Genomic DNA, 12735 nt, shown 5'->3' with positions numbered 1-12735 from the left:
AATATATATATGTGAACCCGCTCACAGGGTTGTATGTGAGAATAAGTGTTGAACCCTTACCAGCAGGGGTTAGATGTTGGTATCTGCTCATAGGATTGTATGTGAGAATATGTGATATGTGTATATGTAACACTATTCTCTGATCAATATTCTATATGTGTTTTCGAATGATTTTAAGATTTGATTACATATGTATTAAGTGGATCATTATATGTTTTGGAAAACTATATTTAATATCATTGAGTAAATTTGTGAAATCAAAATACTCGTGCTTTGCTTAACTCTATTTTATTGTATATTGTGTATAATTGCTTACTAGATGTGTGTGGCTCACTCCATCAATTACAATTTTCAGATTAAAGTTTAGTTAGGAAACAAAACCTTTGGATCACTTCGTAAGGTATAAAGTAGAGCGTGAGAGTTTTTAGGCGACTTCAGTAAAGCTTGAAGCCTTATAGGACTTTTAGTTATTTTTATTATTTCACTTAAGATTTTATAGTATTTAGAGATTATTTCTAAATTGTGGATTTTAGATATTATAAGAGATTTATTAAGAGCATTTTTTATTTGGAGTTTTATTTAATTTTGAAATTAATTATGTTTATTGAGACATGCAAGATTAGCAAGTTAGTCATGTATCTAAATTCATGTTTCATAGATTTGGATCGTGACACTAGGAGGCTAGGGTTTTGGAGTATTATATTATGTTTTCACTTTTTGGAAGGTTGGATGAAATTTAAGGAGCATTGTACAGCTGAAAATTTGTTTAGGTCTTATTCTTTTTTTTCTTTTTTCATGGTAGTTTGGGCTCATTAGTATTAGCACAAGGTGAAATGGGCTCTTGGGCGCCGAACTACCAACTAACCCACTAATTTTAATCTTATCAAAAAAAAAAAAAAAAATTAACATTCAAGGAAAAGACTAAAAAAAAGGAAAAAGAAAAAAGAAAAAAGAAAAAGAAGAAGGAATGAAAAAACTAAAGAGAGAAAAAAAAAATGTTGTGTTGATTAAGGATGGTTTGAAAAGACATGCGTTGGGTTTGGGTTATTGTATGGGTAAAAATTAAAACAAAATTTTTTGATTTGTGCTTAAACTAAACAATTAAGTACATATATAAATATTATTTGGGGTTTTTAAAATATTATTGATAACTCTGAAAGCCGGTATTAACCAGTACTAAAATATTTTGTTTCTCTGACTAAATCGAAATGCCCTCTGGTACGATATTGACTCCCATGGTATAAAGTGGAGCAAAAAGAATGAAACATAATATTTGGACTTGAAATAGAATAGTATTCTAGAAAATTTTAGTAGAAAATAGTTTTGTCTCATGCTGAGTTACATAAAGAAAGTTAAAAAATAATCTTCCTTTAACTAGTTTTTTATACTACCAAATATTTATAAATAAAAAAATAAAAACAAACAGAGGAAGAAAACACCTGGGCCTTACAATTTATTTTCTTTCCTCCCCATTCAACTAAACACACTCTAAAAGGTTTTCCTTCCTATTTTTTCTCTAAAGTTTTCCATCCATCTTATTTCATTTCTAAACAAACACATCGTTAGAGTGTAGGGAATTAAAATGCTATTTCTTTTGCTCACTATTATTATATATAAAATAAATAAACAAATAAATAAACTTTTGCTCACCATTTGATTTAATAGACTAGTTAGGGCAACACGTGCTTGCATGGAAAAAAAGTACTGTAGTGATTAAGGTCAATTCTAGATTTTATTTGTATTACAAAACAAAGATATGAATCATTTGATTTTTAAAGTATATAGAGATTTATATTAATCAAAAGAGATATTAATTTTAAGAATTTTGATAATTTTGTTGAAAAAAATTTAATCTTATTCATTTAAGAATTTTGATCAACCAAAAAGTTAGGGTAGCTATTTAACATATAAATATTTATTTAATTATAATAGTTTTTTAGTACCAATTTGCTAAAGACAATATATCTATTCTCTAAAAACTTCTAAGAATGATAACGAATATTATCATCTTCCAAAAATAAACAACTAAGTTTTGCTAAGGAAAAAAAAAAAGAAGAAGAAGAAGATAACAAAAGGCTTGTTTCATTGAATATCATCATTCTAACTTTCTAAGAATTTTTATTATTTAAAACTCAAAATATATAAAGAAAATTTTTAGGATGTTAAAATTTAGCAGGAGTAATTTAGACATTACACAATAAAATATTTTAAGAATCATAAGCTTTCATTAGGGTTTAACAGAGAAAATAACAATATGACATACTTGCTCTTTTCCAAAATATTAAGGGAAAAATTGCATGATTTTAAAGTTTAAGGAAGAATTGTAAACTACCACAAACATAAAGGATGAAAAATGTTTTTTTCCTAAGTTTGTGTTTTTGTTTTTGTGTGCAAAACTATGTGTTTTTATTTAAAATAGTGTGTAAAGAAAAAAATATACAAAAAGTCAACAAAAAAATTGTATGTGGAATAGTGAATTTTAGCTCAACAAAGTTGATTAAACCAACAAAAAGTTTCTAAAAACACAACAAAATAATGCAACATTTTCATAATACCTTTATAATTTTCTTATATTTTATTTTAACTTGTAAAGAATCGACAACTTAGCAGATTTGAAAATATTGTGACAACATCAAGATGTCTTAACATTTTTCATACAAAAAAATGTTATGTCCATGACATTTTCACAATAAATCATAAGTAGTAGGTTACTACAAGTTGTTATTGGTGGGCAAAAAAATTAGTTTCATTGGTAACTTTAAATTAGAACCAATAACAATTAGCCATATTTGATTTGATATGAAAGTGTTGTGAAAATTATTGTAGCATATATACTACAATTTTATGCATTCACACCAAAAAAAAAAAAAAAAAAAGGCCAGAAAGTTAAACAAACCATAACTACTGTAGCGAAATTACTATAACTTTTCTCATTCACTCTTTTTATATAATATATATATATATATATATAGAAATATACATTGCACTTACAATGTAAATTTATATTGTAAACAAATAAAAATTAGTAAATGTTGTACACATTTGCAAAATTTGTACAATTTTTTTTTTTTTTTTTTTGCAAATGTATATAATATTTGCTACTTTTTGTGTGTATACAATGAAAGCTTACATTACAAGTAAAAAGTAAACATATAAAGATTATTTAAAAGAAAAAAAAAAAGCTCAAACCAAGTTGATGAATTTGAAGGAAAAAAAGGAGGAAAAAGGCAAGTAACTAAACCAAAAATACTATTCATAACACTATTCATGAGCTTATTTGCTCTTTTTATATATAGGGAAAAAAGCACAAATCGATGACTGGAAAAAAAAAATGATGAATAGTACATATTGAACAAACCAAAAGAACTGTAGCTTTTACACTTTCACTTAACAAGTGTCACAACATTTTTACAAAATATTTATTTTCAGTTGTGGTTGGTCAGTGTTTCATATTTCATTATTTTATTTTGACTTATAAGAAATTGACACCTCAATAATTGTGAAAATATTGTGAAATTTGTTGTGTCTGTATAACAATATATATAAAAGAAAAAAAAAGTACAAACGGAAGACTAAAAAAAAAAAGACAAAGTGGCTCAACAAAATGGCACTGCAGATGAACAGTGAAAAACACTGTATGCACATTCACGATTTTATATAAAGACTAGTTAGGGCAGCACATGCTTGCCGTGGAAAAAAAAGTACTGTAGTAATTAAGGTCAATTCTAGATTTTATTTATATTACAATACAAAGATATGAATCATTTGATTTTTAAAGTATACAGAGATTTACATTAATCAAAAGAGACATTAATTTTAAGAATTTTGATAATTATGTCGTAAAAAGTTAATCTCATTCGTTTAAAAATTTTGATCAACCATAAAGTTAGGGTAGCTATTTAATATATAAATATTTATTTAACTATAATAGTTTTTTGATACCTACTTGCTAAAGACAATATATCTATTCTCTAAAAACTTCTAAGAATGATAACAAATATCATCATCTTCCAACAATAAACAACTGAGTTTTGCTAAGAATTTAAAAAAAAAAAAAGAAAAAAAAAGAAAAAAAAAAGAAAAAGGCATGTGTCATCGAATTTTTCATTAGATAAATTATAATTTTTGAAAATTTAAACCTAGAAAATCAACATTCTTTAGATAACAAATAAAACACCTAATATCATCATTCGAACTTTCTAAAATTTTTTATCATTTAAAACTCAAAATATGTAAAGAAAATTTTTAGGATGTTAAGAATCATAAGCTTTTATTAGGGTTTAACTGAGAGAATAACAATATGACATATTTGTTATTTTCCAAAATATTAAGGGAAAAATTGCTTGATTTTAAAATTTAAGGAAGAATTGTAAACTACCTCAAACATAAATGATGAAAAATGCTTTTTTCTTAAGTTTTTGTTTTTGTTTTTGTGTGCAAAATTATGTACTTTTTCTTAAAATAGTGTGTAAAGAAAAAAATATACAAAAAGTCAACTCAAGAAAATTGTATGTGGAATAGTGAATTTTGGCTTAACAAAGTTGATTAAACCAACAAAAAATTTCTAAAAACACAATAGAATGATGCAACATTTTCATAATACCTATATAATTTTGTTAGATTTTATTTTAACTTGTAAAGAATTGACAACTCAACAATTTTGAAAATATTGTGAAAGATCAAGATGTCTTAACATTTTTCACACAAAAAAATGTTATGTCCATGACATTTTCACAATAAAACATAAGTAGCAGGTTATTACAAGTTGTTATTGGTAGGTAAAAAAGTAATTTCATTGGTAAGTTTAAATTAGAACTAATAACAATTTACCATATTTGATTTGTTATGAAAGTGTTGTGAAAATTATTGTGGACAAACCAAAAATAATATAGCAAATTTATTACAACTTTATGCATTAAAAAAAAATGGACAGTAAAATAGTGAAAGTTAAACAATCCAAAACTACTGTAGCGAAATTACTGTAAGTTTTCCCATTCACTCTTTTTATATATATAATATATATAGAAATATACTTTGCACTTACAATGTAAATTTATATTGTGAACACATAAAAATTGGTAAATGTTGTACACATTTGCAAAATTTGTACAATTATTTTTTGCAGATGTATATAATATTTGCTATTTTTTATGTATATACAATGTAAGCTTACATTACAACTAGAAAGTAAACATATAAAGATCCTTTTAAAGAAAAAAACAAGCTCAAATCAAGTTGATGAACTTAAAGGAAAAAAAAAAAGGGAAAAAGGCAAGTCACTAAACCAAAAATACTGTTCATAACACTATTCATAAGCCTATTCGCTCTTTTTATATATAGATAGAAAAAAAGAGCACAAATTGGTGACTGGAAAAAAAAAAAAAAAAGTGATGAACAGTACATATTGAACAAACCAAAAGTACTGTACCTTTTACACATTTATCCAATAAGTGTCATAATATTTTCACAAAACATTTATTTTTAGTTGTGGTTGGTCACAGTTTCATATTTTATTATTTTGTTTTGACTTATAAGAAATTGATACCTCAATAGTTGTGAAAATATTGTGAAATTTGTTGTGTCAGTATAACAATATATATGTGGGTTCTTATAAATATTTAAAAGAAAAAAAGTACAAACAAAATATTGAAAAAAAAAAAAAAAAAAACGTTGAAGCTACAGTACCACTTGAACAAACTAAAGTAGCATTGTATCAACTATTCAAAACTTGGGGGAAAAAAATGGCTCACTACACCAAAAGGGGCACTGTGGAGGTATTGCCTCTTTTTATATAATTAGTAGAAAAAAAAGAGTACAAATTGATGACTAAAAAAAAAAAGAAAACAGTATATATTGAACAAACTAAAAGTACTATAGTTCTTACACATTCACCTAACAAGTGTCACAACATTTTCACAAAATATTTATTTTCAGTTGTGGTTGGTTATAGTTTCATATTTTATTATTTTATTTTGATTTATAAAAAATTAACACCTTAATAATTGTGAAAATATTGTAAAATTTATTGTGTCAGTATAACAATATATATAAAGAAAAAAAAAGTACAAACGGAAGACTGAAAAAAAAAAAAAAAAAAAAAAAAACTACAGTACTACTTGGTACTGTAACTATTGATCAAAACTTGAGAAAAAAAAAAGGAGAAAAATGGCTCACGAAACCAAAATGGCCCAGAGGCATTGCGTCTTTTTATATAGGTAATGGAAATGGGCAATCTTTAAAAAAAAAATTATAATAATAAAGATAACGAAGTGAAGTTATCGAAATTGAAATCTTGAACCCATCTTCATTACGTGATGAAAAATTAAGTGATAGAAAGATACTTAATTTTGTCCGATTCATAAAAGATACAGTTGCCTCTTTTTTGGGTACCTATCACCCAACACATTAATTAATAAAATTATTATTTCTCCATTTTTTTTTATGCAGACGTGACCCAGCCATTAAATAAGAGGAGAGTCATTGTGTGTATTTTTGAAATGTCTTATTAAGATAATATTTGTGGTAAAATATTTTACAAAATTTTACAATTGAAAGAAAATATTTGTAAATTTGACCAAATTTTACAATAAAACAAATACAGTAAAATGCATAAAATACAATACATACATAACATGTGTCGATTTACAGACCAATAAATACTACATACACAGTAAAACGAAAAAAGAGTACACTATATGGTCCTCCAAACAAAGAAAGAGGTAATAATAAACGTGGGGCAGTATCATAAAGTATCTCTCTTTGTGATTGGCTTCTCCATCTATCAGTCACTCCATCTATCAGTCACAGAAAGAGGTAATAATAAACGTGGGGCAGTATCATAAAGTATCTCTCTTTGTGATTGGCGGCTTCTCCATCTATCAGTTACTCCATCTATCAGTCAAAGAAAGAGGTAATAATAAACGAGGGGCAGTATCATAAAGTATCTCTCTTTGTGATTGGCTTCTCCATCTATCAGTCAATTCTGGCAATCGAGACTGTCCATAATTGCTGGATTTCTTTATTTATCTTGGAGTGTGAGAGAGTAGTTTTATAGAAAATTTTATTAGAAAATAATTCTGTCTCTTCTTTTAACTATTTTTTTATACTACTAACTATTAAAGTATTGTTTAGATAACTTATTTTTTTCTTACTTATTTTATTATTTAATTTATTATTATTATTAGTTATAAATTATTATATTTTTAGTACTATTCATGAATCTTACTTTATTATTTTAACTAATTTTTATCTTTATTTACAATATTTTCAGTAAAAAATTTTCAATTTCAACAAAATAAGCAGTTCCTAAACAGACTCTAAGTGTGTGTTTGATTCCAAATTTAAAAATTAGCTTATTTTACTATCTGTAATAGTCATAGTCTGCAATCATTTATTACATTTGTTAATAGTAGGGGGAGATGATATGAGAATAAGGTGATATATTACAACTATTTCTATGCACTTTTCATTCACACGTATTACAATGTTCAATTAAAAAAAATCCTAAAAAAAGAAATTTAGGGCCTAATTGGTACGCAAATTTAAACACATATTTTGACATAAATTTTTTTTAACCGAACTTTGTAACTATTTATCCAAGTCTTCGTCAACGTAAGTTGACTGTCCATTCATCTATAAGAATAAGAGAGATCAACAGAATTTCAAGCAAGCCGCTCTTACTTTAGGAACTACTTGTTCTAAGGCATAAACGGTGTGGGAGTATCTAATCATTTCTTTCAAGTTACTCTGCATGGTGAAATTTACGGGCAGCTGCGTTTATTTGGAAGACGGCCAGTCTCGCTGCTTGTAAGTAATTGCATCTTTTTATTATCAAAATTTCCCTTGCATCAATGGCTGCAGTGTGGTTAAGTTTATATTTTATTACGATCAATTTTATAAAGTAAAATGCGACTATTCACTAAAGTTTTATACACCCAGGATCAAATGACAGTCATTGTTAGGTTTTCAATGTTCTGATTCTTCTGAAGAAGAATGTGATGCATATATTATCTCATTAAAAGATTTGTTTGTTCATCGGTGAGTAACAGTACAGTATTCATTTGCTGATAATAATAATAATAAAATAATAGTATTCACAAAAAAAAAAATGACACAATTCAGTATAAAGAGTGAGAAGAAAATAATTAAAAACCACTACTTTTATGGTTCATAATTTATGAATCTTAAATTAATGAAGATGGCGAATCTTCATTTTTAAGTTTTTAACTATGAAGCCTTCAATTTTCTCACCAAAAACAAGAAACTATGAAGCTTTCAAATGCAAAACCGTTATAATAAATTGGGCTTATATTCTTAGTTGAAAAAAAAAAGGGCTCAAATATTGGCCTTTCGTGGCCCAGAGTATCAGCGTAAGAAATAAATCACAAGAATATATTTCTAAAACAATATTTCTCAATCTAAAGAAGAAATTTATCTCAATTTGCAAAACTAGATCAATCTTAGATACCCAGGAAGTCGTGTCTATCCTTCTCAGATTTGTGCCTTTCAAGCCTTCATTTGTTGAAACCGACTCCACAGGCCTTGCCCTCGGCATCCCACAAGAAAAACCCAGAAATCCGGCCTCCTAGATCTGCTTCACGCACTCTCACGTGCTTTCCACCGGTTACGGCGCCGACTCCATGTGCCTCCCAGATACTCACGCACAACACCGCCGTAAAATTAATTTATCAATTTTAACAAAATAATAAAAATTAAAAAAAAAAAAACAGAAAAAATGTTGGAATTTAGATATGGGTTCATCTTGGTGAAGAACAACAAGACCCAAACCCAAACCCACTCTCACTCCTTCTTTCTCTCTTTGTTGGTGTGTGTATTTGTGTTTGTATTTGTATTTGTTTCTTTTTTTCTTTCTTTCTTTCCATATAAACACATAACGAAAATAAATAAATCTCATATCTCTCTCTCTCTCCCCGTGCTTTTTTGTTTTTGATGTAAAACCACAGATCTAGTTTCGTTTATTTCTGTTCTTTCCTGTTCGGCTACTGGGAAAATGAGGGAAAATTATGAACATTTTGAATGAAGTGAATATTGTATTATGTTTGTGTGTATGTCTTGATTTGGATTTTTTAGGTTTGTGCCCTTGTGTCTACGTTTGAATCTTGGTTTGTGTTATTGTTTGTTTTTAATCAAGATGAAACTAGATTTAAATTCTAACATTTTTTTGTTTTATGTATGGTTTTTTTTTAGTTAAAATTGATAGGTTAATTTTTTAAGTTAGATGCTAAATGTGAAAATTTTTATTATTATTTGAATTACCACATAGTCACTCTGTGGGTTAACAGTGCACTTCATCTGCCAAATAGTCTATGTGTCTGATTGTTTCAACTTTTTCAACCCAAAAAGTACCTTTTGAAACCATAAATGTAATATATGCATATGGTGGAAGCTAAAAAGCAACTTTTTCTGTAACTCATGTGAAGAGAATGCGTGTTTTCTTAATGGAGCCCGTGCGCGTTGAGAAATCCTACCGTTGGGTTATTGGTTTAGTTATCAAATTGCCCTTCCACTTTTACTTAAAACTCTAAGTGATAGAGAGGAGTTTTCCGGTGAAATGACAAACACAGAAAATAATAGGTAAATCTTTCCCATCTGAAATAAACTCTTTTAGAGATGAGTGAGCCTTACTTTTTTCTATGGAGTTTTCCTGTGATCCTTGCTGGAAAATGATGATGGAGGTGGTGCTATGGCCGTGGAAGGAGATGAGAGAGTGATAACTTATGAAAAAAAGAAAGAAGGAAAGAAGCAAATGAGTGGCCGGCCATGAGAGTGAGGATTCTTGTGAGATGTGTGGTTGAGGGGAGCGAGGTAGGTGGGGTCACACGTGTGGCTCCTTAAAATATCTGATTTTTTATTTTTTATTTTTTTAACTCTTGAATTGACCTGGGGCTTTACAAAAGGTGTAGGGTTGACTCTTGACTCTTGTGGCTGAGAAAAATTGGAAGGAAAAAAAGAAAAGGGAAATGGGTTGGGTTGGGTGTGGGGCAAGGTGCCAATAAATATATTAAGAGAATAAAATATATTTGAGTAATGCCTGTTTATAATATTGTGAAAATATTGTATCTATAATACTTTTTGAAAAGAGAAATGTTAAAGCTAAATACTTTTTTACAAAATTTTTTATTAAGAGAGTTATTTATTATTAACATGAAGTAATTATATATATATACACAGACATTTTGTTCTTTTTGGTAATTTACCACTCAAATTACTATTTTTATAAGCGCTAGGCAAATACTTAACTTTTTTAAAAAGTATTTTTTAACAGTTTTTACCAAACACTCAGCTTTTTAAAAAACCTCAATTTTATACCATACTTTTTAAAAACTCCACTTTTTCAAAAAGCACAGCTTCAAAAAACTGAACCAAACTCACTCTATTTCCGCTAGTGAGATAACAATATGAAGCAAAACAAATAACTCTTCCAATTTTAGGAACTATATGCAGGGAAATAAAAGTGGGGACCAGAAAGAAAATATAACCAAACTATAGGGACAAAAAATGTATTTACACCATAATTTTAAATAGGTTAGAAGTAATTTTAAATAGTCAATAAATACATTTCATTAAGCTAGAAGTAATTTTAAATTAAAGAGTACTTAGCACAAAATTAGAAAATGTAAAATCTAATTGTAAATAGGTCTCAATGACTTAAATTGAAATGTAGGATTGAATTCGAAGCTAGTAAAAGTATAAGATTTAATTTGAAACCACTTCTAAATTGTGTAGTTTTAAAATATAATTTGTGTTAATAAAAAAAAGATATAATTTGTCCCAAAAAGAGAAAAGAGAGTCATAGGATTGTTTACCTCGGTAGTTCAGTCATATATAAGTTTTCCTATTTTATCTTTTGGTCGGCCAGTAAATATTTCTGGACCAGAATCAATCTAATCCTCTTGCGGCAGGAACTCAGCTCAGCCGTGCTGTCGTATTACTACGAGCTTTTGTATATAATGCGTAGATGCATTTTTTGAGTTGATACGTGATAGCGTTTTAAAAAATGAAAAATAAATAAAGAACCAAAAAATAAAATGCTGACTCTATATTTCTTCTTCCTTTTTTCTGAATTTAATACAATCACGAAATACAACGTAAAATGTCTAAGCTACCTGATAGCATTTTTCTCAAAACAAAAAACCTAACTGATAGCCAACTAAAAAGCATCGGAAAGAATTCCGGGAAGAAACACCATTGCGTAGAGAAACACCAGTTTCCAAAAACTCGTACATTTTAGCCGAGCGACATTTTTCTTCTTGCTTTACCCATAAGGCCATCTATCTAACTCTCAATACTTTGGATGTCCCACTTTCAAAGGAGTACTTGTTGGTTACACGTGTGAGTAAAGTTCCACATTGAATAAAGATGAGAAGAATGAGTGGTTAATATAACATAATTAAGCACATACCCATTGGGCTTAGGCCTTTTGGGTTAAAGTGTGTCTCTATATGTTATATTAATTATTCAAAGAAGCTCTCCAATGTGTTTATCTTCCCAATAAGTAGTATGTAGAGATTTACATGTGAGAGGGATATTGTTGGGTTACACGTGTGAGTAAAGTCCCATATTGAATAAAGATGAGAAGAATGAGTGGTTAATATAACATAATTGAGCACATACCCATTGGGTTTAGGCCTTTTGGGTTAAAGTGTGTCTCTATATGTTATATTAATTATTCAAGGAAGCTCCCCAAAGTATTTATCCTCTCAACAGTACCAAATGATTAACGTTAGTTAGTAGCATGCAAGTAGCTTAGGGAAGTTGCTCAGCAACCAAAAAAAGGAAAAAGAAAAAGTAGCTTATGAAAGTGATGCGATAGAAGCCTGAAGAAAACACACATAATACTCTCTTTATAGGATAGAAACTAATCTGTTAATTTTCGGTATTCAACCTCAAATTCACAAGAGGTTCCTTGAGTTTATAAGATAATAAACTGGAATTTGCTAGAGAAGGAAATTAACAAAACATTTGTATTTATTGATAATAATCTGATTTGCTTTTAGAGGCTACAAAATATATAAATACTGAGAAAGTAAAACACTAGGATGATTGGGAAACGTCTAAAACTCTAATTTGCATTAATTACGAGATCAAGTGGCAAAATACTGAATTTTACCAAATATGATAAAACTGAGTTAAATGCAAAATCATAAAATACTGATTTTAAGAGTTGTCCCAAAATAAGTGAGACTCTATTCTAACTTTTGAGAAAAAAGTTTTTAAGGAAACAAAAATTATTAAAAACAGCAAAATCACAGTTTTCAGGGGCTAAACAAAGGAATTCAACAAAATCATGGAGTACCTCGTGGCAAAGCAACGACTATTGCTTAGAAGACCTTTTTCCTTCAACCTGTCAAATTTCATGTGATTCCAACTCCATCGTCCAAATAACGGTATTTGGATTTTACACCTCAAAATTCTAAGATTTTAAGGTGTTAAATTTAAACACCCTCAAACTTTAGGGGTGTAAAATCTAAACTCCCCTAAAATTTAATTAGTAAAATCTAAATTTTGAAACATTAGGATATAAAATCCAAACAACCCCAAATTTCAGGAAGTAAAATTCATTCTAATACTCTAGGTATAAAATCCAAACATCTCAAACTTAAGGATATAATTTGCAATTTACCCTTTTATTAATACATGTTTATGGTCAGTTTGGATGGTTTTATTTATTTATTTATTTGGGGGGGGGGGGGGGGGGGGGGGGGGGGGAAAGGG

The 12735-nt window shown here is 28.3% G+C and overlaps 1 long non-coding RNA gene across 1 annotated transcript; it reads right to left on the bottom strand.

Annotated features, from left to right (window-relative positions):
* Positions 1-8289: 8289 nt before the first annotated feature.
* LOC136069042 (uncharacterized) lies at positions 8290-9753 on the bottom strand. The gene is made up of 2 exons (XR_010630328.1): positions 9646-9753; positions 8290-8655 (listed from the first exon to the last, which is right to left on the bottom strand). It is a non-coding gene; the product is annotated as an uncharacterized LOC136069042 (long non-coding RNA).
* Positions 9754-12735: the final 2982 nt, after the last annotated feature.

This window comes from Quercus suber, unplaced genomic scaffold, assembly GCF_002906115.3.
Source record: "Quercus suber isolate HL8 unplaced genomic scaffold, Cork oak 2.0 scaffold_148, whole genome shotgun sequence".
NCBI classification, from domain to species: Eukaryota; Viridiplantae; Streptophyta; class Magnoliopsida; order Fagales; family Fagaceae; genus Quercus; species Quercus suber.
The sequence above is the reverse complement of the archived record's forward strand: the minus strand, read 5'-3'. Positions and strand labels throughout refer to the sequence as shown.